The sequence below is a fragment of the Coregonus clupeaformis genome, chromosome 11 (genome assembly GCF_020615455.1).
Source record: "Coregonus clupeaformis isolate EN_2021a chromosome 11, ASM2061545v1, whole genome shotgun sequence".
In the NCBI taxonomy this organism is placed as follows: Eukaryota; Metazoa; Chordata; class Actinopteri; order Salmoniformes; family Salmonidae; genus Coregonus; species Coregonus clupeaformis.
In genome coordinates, this window is record NC_059202.1 from 50,236,996 (window position 1) to 50,247,815 (window position 10,820).

The 10,820-nt window shown below is 42.3% G+C and overlaps 1 long non-coding RNA gene across 1 annotated transcript; it reads left to right on the top strand.

The window, feature by feature from the left end:
* Nucleotides 1-9,200: 9,200 nt before the first annotated feature.
* LOC121577373 lies at nucleotides 9,201-10,444 on the top strand. The gene is made up of 6 exons (XR_006002617.1): nucleotides 9,201-9,354; nucleotides 9,467-9,526; nucleotides 9,758-9,813; nucleotides 9,935-9,994; nucleotides 10,090-10,140; nucleotides 10,264-10,444. It is a non-coding gene; the product is annotated as an uncharacterized LOC121577373 (long non-coding RNA).
* The last annotated feature ends 376 nt before the right edge of the window (nucleotides 10,445-10,820 follow it).

Genomic DNA, 10,820 nt, shown 5'->3' on the forward strand with positions numbered 1-10,820 from the left:
TGTAGATCGAACACTAGTCCACACTGCATAAGGAAGGAACGGCATCTTCCCAGCTCCCCCTCATATTTATCCGGCGTCGGAACCTTGGGCTCACGGATGGCCACAGCTTCAGAAGCGGCAGGCGAGGTGGATGAAACCGGTAGTGGATCCTCCACCGGCCACTTGCGTTGGTTCTGGACCTCCGTCAGACCGGTAGAAAGGTTCCGAACTGACAACGCGATCTCCTGTAGTACCGTGCTATGATGACCCAACATCTTCTCCTGCTGGGTAATAGCATGGCGAACAGAGTCCAGGTCCGCTGGGTTCATTACTGGCCGGATCGTTCTGTCACGGTTTACTAAGCCAGAACCCAGAAGCAGACCAGGACAAGGTAAGTGGTGTCAAAAGGTGAGTGTTTATTTACTGAACCAAGGGTGAAGGGAAATAATCCAGGGAACAGAGCGGCGGCGTGGAGGAGTTGTAGAGGGTCCAGTGGTTGATCCGATGATGGCTCGGCAGCCGCCGACCATCAGGCAGAGGTTGGGTAGAGGTTCCCGGACGAGTGACTGTGGGGAGAACAAAAACGGAGGTAAGTACCAGGCAGGTCAACAGGGTGCAACAAAACAACAAAAACTAACTCTAGTACTGAGGCTGATACGCCCGGCAAAACATACTGTTCATGGCTAACGATCCGGCAGGAACTGGATGTTGGGCCAGACCCTAAGAAGGGTGATGATTAGGCCCAGGTGTGCCGATTGCTGATGGGAAGCAGGTGCGGAAACAAGCGCGCTCCCCGGAGCGTTCCCGAACCCTCGGGAAACAGGAGCTACGACCAGAAACACTCGTCACCAGACAGGACCCGACTCAGACCGCCGGGATCGTTACAACTACAGCCAGGGCGACCCTGCTCACAGGTATGCTTTCACTTTTCAGAATTAGAACGGGATGAATATTGTAAATAAAGGATTACATTTTTTTTTGTTGCCCTATCTGGTATTAGAAAGAACACAACCATTGAACTACAAGCCAACTGTCTTAATGGTCTGCACCACCAATCAGTCATGCCGGTTGGGAAAAAATACGAGTTGACATGACCACCATTGTCATCATCTTTTTTTTACTATGGATGTAGCTACGAATATAAACGTACCCTGAGTGTACAAAACATTAAGAACACCTTCCTAATATTAAAGCAAAAACATTGAATTTGGTCATATGCTGGAATGTGTCTTACACTCCCTTTTGAATTTTGTGTAACGTCAGTAGTCTAGTCAAGGAAGCATCATGCAAAATATATTGTCACACTCCACTTACCAAGACCATTGCCAAATAAGTAATGATGGGTCGTTTGTGAACTAACTGCTCTTTTTGAGCAGCTCTTTTTGGTGAACTTCGGTAACCGAATCGCATCAGTGAAAGAGCCGTTCATTTGGTCCCCTGATTTGCATATTTTTAGCCTACTACTGGGCTCTCTGAAGATTGTAATTACTATCTGCAGGAACAATAGATAGTGAGGAGAGATACTTTTTCTGGTCCACAGACATTTTTGCAGTGAGTTCATGTTTTTCCTTCATTTCTTTTCAGGTCATCTAATAATGTGGTAATGTCAAAATGTATTTGAACTCACATGTCACGATCTGACATAATGGCAGGCAACTGTAGGCTTTACATTAGAGATGTGCAATTGTTTCATGGTTGTAGGTATTTTTAAGCGCTACTGAACGAAGAGCCGTTTGGGAGCCAAATTAATGGCCCTTTTAACTGAACGGAGCCAAATGAGCCGGCTCACGGAAAAGACTCGGAATGCCCATCACTACAAATAAGGTGCGCTGTCACTGGCTTTTATAGTAAGCCTTCAGGTGGTACCATCCAGCACATGTAGAAGGGAGTGTATTTCATACCGAACCCCTCCCTTGATATGACTTAGAGGCACCACACGATTTCAATGGTAGAGTTGAACCGCTAAAGGCAAAAAGAGCTAGATTCACTTTTGCAACGAACTGTCAAAATGAAGACCAGAATTGACGTGTTTCACTATAACTAAGGCCAAAATATCTGGTTTTATTCATGAAAGTTACTCTAAGTCATACAAAAAAGTAAGAATATAATGTCATGATATGAGAGTAAGTTAAATGAGTTACAATAGGCTACTGTATATCTTGACAAACATTCAATGCTTCCTCCTTCCTCCCCTTAGTGTATTATAAATATGTCCGACATAGAAAGAGTGAGAGCAAACGCATCTCATTAGGAGTGTGAAAGTGTTGGCCTAAACAACCTTAAGATGTGTTTATGCTATCCGATTAGCTCCTGTGTCCACATGACCAAAAGTATGTGGACACCTGTTTGTCGAACATCGCATTCCAAAATCCAGGGGTGTAAAGTACTTCAGTAAAAATACTTTAAAGTACTACTTAAGTAGTTTTTTTTGGGTGTCTGTACTTTACTTTACTATTTATATTTTTGACAACTTTTACTTTTACTACATTCCTAAAGAAAATAATGTACCTTTGCACCATACATTTTCCCTGACACCCAAAAGTACTCATTTTGAATGCTTAGCAGGACAGGAAAATGGTCCAATTCACACTTATCAAGAGAACATCCCTGGTCATCCCTACTGCCTCCGATCTGGTGGACTCACTAAACACACATGCTTCATTTGTAAATGATGTCTGAGTGTTGGAGTGTGCCCCTGGCTATCTGTAGATAAAAAAAAACAAGAACATTGTGTCATTTGGTTGGCTTAATATAAGCAATTTGAAATGATTTATACTTTTACTTTTGATACTTAAGTATATTTTTGCAGTTACATTTACTTTTGATACTTAAGTATATTTAAAACCAAATACTTTTAGACTTTTACTCAAGTAGTATTTTACCGGGTGACTTTCACTTTTACTTGAGTCATTTTAAGGTATCTTTACTTTTACTCAAGTATGACAACTGGGTACTTTTTCCACCACTGCCAAAATCATGGGCATTAATATGGAGTTGGTCCCCCATTTGCTGCTATAACAGCCTCCAACCTTCTGGGAAGGCTTTCCACTAGATGTTGGAACATTGCTGCGGGGAATTGCTTCCATTCAGCCACAAGAGCATTAGTGAGGTCGGGCACTGATGTTGGGCGATTAAGCCTGGATCGCAGTCAGTGTTCCAATTCATCCCAAAGGTGTTTGATGGGGTTGAGGTCAGGGCTCTGTGCAGGCCAGTCAAGTTCTTACACACCGATCTCAACATACCATCTCTGTATGGACCTCGCTTTGTGCACAGGGGCATTGTCATGCTGAAACAGGAAAGGGCCTTCCCCAAACTGTTGCCACAAAATTGGAAGCACAGAATCATCTAGAATGTCATAGTATGCTGTAGCATTAAGATTTCCCTTCACTGGAACTAAGGGGCCTAACCCGAACCATGAAAAACATTATTCCTCCACCAAACTTTACAGTTGGCACTATGCATTGGGGCAGGTAGTGTTCTCCAGGCATCCGCCAAACCCAGATTCGTCCGTCGGACTGCCAGATGGTGAAGCGGGATTCATCACTCCAGAGAATGCGTTTCCACTGCTCCAGAGTCCAATGGCGGCGAGCTTTACACCACTCCAGCCGACGCTTGGCATTGCGCATGGTGATCTTAGGCTTGTGTGCAGCTGCTCGGCCATGGAAACCCATTTCATGAAGCTCCCGACGAACAGTTCTTGTGCTGACGTTGCTTCCAGAGGCAGTTTCGACCCTGGTAGTGAGTGTTGCAACTGAGGACAGATGATTTTTACACGCTACCTACATTTCCACTTCACAATAACAGCACTTACAGTTGGCCGGGGCAGTTCTAGCAGGGCAGAAATTTGACAAACTGACTTGTTGGAAAGGTGGCATCATATGACGGTACCACGTTGAAAGTCACTGAGCTCTTCAGTAAGGCCATTCTACTGCCAATGTTTGTCTATGGAGATTTGCATGGCTGTGTGCTCGATTTTATACACCTGTCAGCAATGGGTGTGGCTGAAATAGCCGAATCCACTAATTTGAAGGGGTGTCCATATGCTTTTGTATATATAGTGTACTGTATGTGTGTGATCAGAGGCTTGGGGCACAGGCATCCAGACCTGGATTCAAAGACTATACAAAATGATTTAAACAAATGTAGCTGCTCTTAATTGATCTTGCCTGTTGCAATGGAACCAATAGAAAAGTCCCAAACCCCCACCCACATGGCACTCCAGGCAGGCGAAAGTAACTGCTCAAAGTATTTTAAATAGTATTTGAACCCAGGTCTGAACCGTCTTCAGACACCCAGAGGTGTCTCTCCCAGCCTTCAGGCTTCCTATGTGGATTAAGGAGACACCCTCCATGCCAAGCTCCATGCCAGTTCCTGGGGGGTTTGATTGCCACGCACCCATTTTAGAAGGCTGTCATCTAAAGTTGATGGCCATTTTTTCACTGATAAGTAGCTAACCAACCAGGCATGGAGCAAGAGGAGGCTGAAACCCGACACTTCAGTTCTGGAAGGCTGTGGGTTCCTCCTCAGCTCCTCCTCAAGCTCCTTCCGGAGCATGATTTCACTGCTTGATCATATCAAGCCCCTTGCCCTTTTTTAGTAGACAGCATTGGCGGGCGGAAGCTTCCAATACAAGCAAACCTGGGTTCAAATACTATTTGAAATCATTTCAAAAACGTTATCTATGCTTGATTGAGCTTGTCTGGCTTTAATGGAGCAAAATAATGTTTCCCAAACTGCAAACCCCACCCATCTCACACTACAGGCAGGTTAAAGCAAATGCTCAAAGTATTCAAAAGATATAGAATATTATTTCAACCCAGATCAGAATCCAAGCCCTGCCTGGCATCTGTAGGGGGATCAGTTCTAGGACCAAGACGCTGTCCTCTTCACAGTTGGTAATCAGGGGGAGACGTCAAACATCTTCTTGAATGTTCTTTTTTAGTTGAGTAATAACTCATGTGTAGCCAAGGATCTAGTCTTTCCTCCCTGCATGTTGCAGGAGGAGTTTTTAAGAAACTGAAAACATTGAATGTTGTGAAGGAGATTTTGGTTGGGCTACTTTTTTTAACCTTTTATGGATCATGATCGTGACAAGCAAGCCCATCTGATCTGGATGGTTCAGTACTGTATTATAAATAATCTATCTCATTTTATTATGTATGGTCAGTAAGCATGGTGTACTTTGTTCCACACTGTGGCTAATCGGACTCCAGAGTAACTGTATCGTTAGTAAGCCACTAGAATAACTTAGATTGAATAGACAATATTGTCCTTGTATAACGCTGACATTGACTTTGTGCTCTACTGTACATTTCCTTATTCTAAACAACAAAAGGTGTGGAGAAGATACAATTCAAAACCTCACTGTCCACATCCAGGTCATTATTTAACTTTTGTAAAATTGTCCCAGTCTCAGTAACACTCTGCTTATTTCTCCCACATCCATGTTGGTTCAAGTATTTACAGTGGGGAAAAAAAGTATTTAGTCAGCCACCAATTGTGCAAGTTCTCCCACTTAAAAAGATGAGAGAGGCCTGTAATTTTCATCATAGGTACACGTCAACAACTTTTTTTTCCAGAAAATCACATTGTAGGATTTTTTATGAATTTATTTGCAAATTATGGTGGAAAATAAGTATTTGGTCAATAACAAAAGTTTCTCAGTACTTTGCTATATACCCTCTGTTGGCAATGACACAGGTCAAACGTTTTCTGTAAGTCTTCACAAGGTTTTCACACACTGTTGCTGGTATTTTGGCCAATTCCTCCATGCAGATCTCCTCTAGAGCAGTGATGTTTTGGGGCTGTCGCTGGGCAACACAGACTTTCAACTCCCTCCAAAGATTTTCTATGGGGTTGAGATCTGGAGACTGGCTAGGCCACTCCAGAACCTTGAAATGCTTCTTACGAAGCCACTCCTTTGTTGCCCGGGCGGTGTGTTTGGGATCATTGTCATGCTGAAAGACCCAGCCACGTTTCATCTTCAATGCCCTTGCTGATGGAAGGAGGTTTTCACTCAAAATCTCACGATACATGGCCCCATTCATTCTTTCCTTTACACGGATCAGTCGTCCTGGTCCCTTTGCAGAAAAACAGCCCCAAAGCATGATGTTTCCACCCCCATGCTTCACAGTAGGTATGGTGTTCTTTGGATTCAACTCAGCATTCTTTGTCCTCCAAACACGATGAGTTGAGTTTTTACCAAAAAGTTATATTTTGGTTTCATCTGACCATATGACATTCTCCCAATCCTCTTCTGGATCATCCAAATGCACTCTAGCAAACTTCAGACGGGCCTGGACATGTACTGGCTTAAGCAGGGGGACACATCTGTCACTGCAGGATTTGAGTCCCTGGCGGCGTAGTGTGTTACTGATGGTAGGCTTTGTTACTTTGGTCCCAGCTCTCTGCAGGTCATTCACTAGGTCCCCCCGTGTGGTTCTGGGATTTTTGCTCACCGTTCTTGTGATCATTTTGACCCCACGGGGTGAGATCTTGCGTGGAGCCCCAGATCGAGGGAGATTATCAGTGGTCTTGTATGTCTTCCATTTCCTAATAATTGCTCCCACAGTTGATTTCTTCAAACCAAGCTGCTTACCTATTGCAGATTCAGTCTTCCCAGCCTGGTGCAGGTCTACAATTTTGCTTCTGGTGTCCTTTGACAGCTCTTTGGTCTTGGCCATAGTGGAGTTTGGAGTGTGACTGTTTGAGGTTGTGGACAGGTGTCTTTTATACTGATAACAAGTTCAAACAGGTGCCATTAATACATTTAACGAGTGGAGGACAGAGGAGCCTCTTAAAGAAGAAGTTACAGGTCTGTGAGAGCCAGAAATCTTGCTTGTTTGTAGGTGACCAAATAATTATTTTCCACCATAATTTGCAATTCAATTCATTAACAATCCTACAATGTGATTTTCTGGAAATAAAATTCTCAATTTGTCTGTCATAGTTGACGTGTACCTATGATGAAAATTACAGGCCTCTCTCATCTTTTTAAGTGGGAGAACTTGCACAATTGGTGGCTGACTAAATACTTTTTTCCCCCACTGTATATGTCTAGTTTTGGTTAATTGCACACGTTTTTTAAATGTACTGTTGTCTGGCAACACAGCATCATGCCAAAGTGTATAGTCTGTACCGAACACATCTTGTGCATGCATGGGCTCTGCATAGTAACACCACCTATACATGTGTAACAGTGTTGCTTCCGTCCCTCTCCTCGCCCCAACCTGGGCTTGAATCAGGGACCCTCTGAACACATCGACAACAGTCACCCTCAAAGCATCGTTACCTATCGCTCCACAAAAGCCAAGGGAAACAACAACTTCAAGGTCTCAGAGCAAGTGACGTCACCGATTGAAACGCTTCTAGCGCGCACCGCTAACTAGCTAGCCATTTCACACCAGTTACACATGTACGCACTGTAATATACATAGCCTGTAGGGATGTGCATATTTCCCTTTCAAGATGATTTATTATTTGTCTTATAGACAATACAGTGTGGTGCCTGGGCTTCTTCCTGCAGTGGATTCTTAGAGAGAAACATAATTGATTTGCCTGCATGTGTCATTGTAGCAGAACTGTATCCCTCTCAATAGATTGGGCAATATGTTGGATTTCAAGCAGAAGAAGACTCAAGAGGAGCTGAATGGCAGTTTGATCATAATATTCCTCCCACAGCTGTACAAGTGTTCCCTGAACTTACCGTGTGTTTCTTTGGAATGGCAATTTCATCATGACCACCTCTTTCATCATCTGCTGTTCACCAGTTCTCTTAGCTACAGATTGTTACACCAGATAATGTGATTTAACCAAAGATTTTTGGAATCCAATACTGGGAGTTACAGGATAGTTACTGTTTGGTGTAGCACATAATGTTCAACCAACCTTGGTGAATCTGTCTTCGTCCTTGATTTGTGGAAACAGGAGTCTCATGAAATGTCTGTGTCCAGTTGCGGGGGTTCAGTTTGAATTTAGAAAATGCTCAGTTATTTAAATAAATATTTGTTTTACTCCATGAAGTAATCCAACAATGTGTACGCCACCATCTTGTCTCTTTCAAATCTTCTCTAATTGATCGAGACAGCTGTCTGTCATCATGACATGCGGCACTTTGGGGTGGACACTCACCTGTCTCGATAAATGAGAGAAGACTTGAAATAGATAAGATGGTGGCGTACACTGTTGGATTACTTCATAAAGCAAAAAATTATTTATTTTAATAATGGAGCATTTTCTCAATTCAAACAGACCCCCTGCAACTGGACACGGACATTTTGAGACTCCTGTTTCCACAAATCGAGGACGAAAACAGCATCACCAAGCTAAGGTTGGTAGAAAATTCTCTGTGCTACACCAAACAGTACCTATCCTGTAACTTCCAGTAATAGATACCAAAATTATTTCTTAAATCACATTATCAAATCAAAACAAATCAGATTTTATTTGCCACATGTGCCAAATACAACAGGTGTAGACCTTACAGTGAAATGCTTACTTATAAGCCCTTATCCAACAATGCAGTTTTAAGAAAATAAAGAAAGTGTTAAGTAAAAAATAGATAAGTATAAAATAAAAATAGCCATGATTAACTGAGATAATGGATGGGCTGGACATGCCGGGAGATGAGTTACGCGCTTCACCAACACTACAAATGTGCTGAAGAAATACTATCTTCTTCCTTGCCAGAATGGATATGCTGGCTTTCCATTGAGCCACTTGTAGACATGGCATAGTCCTGTTTGTTTCTGTTTGCTTCTCACAAGGTAAATATCTTAGGGTTTCACTGGGTATTGTGTGATTGTAGTGTAAATTATTATTTTTTATTGTAAGTGGTCTTTATGCTTAGTTCTCCCTCTTTCTCTCTTGTCTTTAGATCATGACGTTTGCTGTAGTTCAGTTCCTGGATGAAAAGAACGAGCCATATGCAGTAGTTCTGTAAGTATGGATCAAAGAGGATATCTGTTATTGGCCACCACTCAGCCTCAGAAAAAAAGAACAAAAGTAACAATTTAGCCATCGAGTGTACGCCACTAGACAGCACCTGGGAAAGAAGTTGCTTTAAATTCATGAAGGGAGAAGGTAATTTGGCCTAATTTATGTATTTGATATGCTCTCATTTGAACTGTTAGTGTAATTATCTTGCCTGATGTGACAGTCCATGTTTTGCGGGATGATTCATGCCTCTACCTTATTATTCACTGGTCTAGGACAATTGGGAAACGGCACAGATGTAACGTGAAAACATTGAGGGGCCAGTGGACGGTAGAGTTGGTATGTTAAAAGCTTCTCTTCCAGACGCACCGCCAGTCCCACCGTATCAGGAGCTTCTATAGAACTGTGAAAACATTACGGTGCCAGCAGACTTTAGAGCTGGTATGTAAAATAGATTTTTTAAATGCTTGATTATATTCTAAGTTCAATTTCTGAACCATAATCAGCTTTCATAGTCAATTTCCAAATGTACTTACGTATTTTTTCTTCTTAGAATTAGTTGTCTCCCCTATAACACAGACGCCACTTCAAGGGGCCAAGAGTCCGAATACAAGTAAGTGAAGCATTATTCATTAAAAAATCCTTGGAGGATGTATTCTGTCCTGCTAAATACTGATGGAAATTCAGAGGTGGAACAAGCCCCTTTATTCATGTAACCTGTCTTTCAATTAGGACAAGCATCATATTCCCCAGTAGTACATGTACATAGACTTTTCCCAGATGAGACTTTGCCTATCTGTTCTTCTTTGCACAGTATTTAATTTCAATGTGTTATTTCAAATAGGGCCTACAATGAGACACTTCAACGGGCCAAATTATGGCCGTAGATACATTATGAAGGTAAGAACATATCGACTTAAAATATGAACAGTAACTTTTTTGCACAATGTATGAATGTGACTATATGTACATTCAGAGGAGAAACAAGACCCTTTATTCGTGTAATTTGTCTTTCAATTAGGACACTGGACAGCCCCAGCATTATGTTCACCAAAGCAGCATGTGGATGACAGCCATGGAAGTATGTAGTACATTTGCTTAGCCCGGATGAGACTTTGCCTATCTGTTCTTTTTTTGCACAGTATTTACTTCATTTCAATGTATTGGGTCAAACAGGGCCAGGAGTGAGACACTTCAACGGGCAAAGTTATGGCCATAGACATGAAGGTAAGAACATGCCGACTTAAATATGAACAGTAACTTTTGCATCATATTTGAGTGTTTGAATTTTTGGTGTATAATTGTTTTCAGGAGTGTGACAGTGATTAACTGCTTCTTTTTTTTCTATAGGTCCGGGTGGTATCGGACACTTGAGATGGATAACAAGATGAATACCTTGTTAGCCTATTAACAGGCCAATGGGTCGGTTGGAGATTTGTCCTTGCCTGATGATCTCAATCTCCCGATGCGGGACCGGCAAGCCCTGGAGCTGCTGGAGACCAGGCTGAAGCAGGACACCGAGCTCCAGGAGAGACTTGTAAGTGTGCTCAGAATTTTATATAGCCATTTCCTTTTCTGGGAAGGAGCAAGAGACATTCAACTATGACCCTGTTGTTGCGACTGTTGTAACCTGACGTGACAGCAGCATGTTCTAAATTCCTGCACTCAGAATTGTAACATAAGGCATTTATATTACATGTAAATACTTACTGGAAATCTGACATCTGTCTTTACTGACTGTAACAATAAAAGTATGTAACATATAGGGGGTTGGGGATGGAAATATGTTAACATAATGTGTCATTTATAATACTTTTACATTTGTAAATTAGGTGTCTGGCAGTAAAGGGTGCCACGGACCTGAAGTCGACAGTGTGGCAGATGCTACCTTGCATTCTGTCAAACCG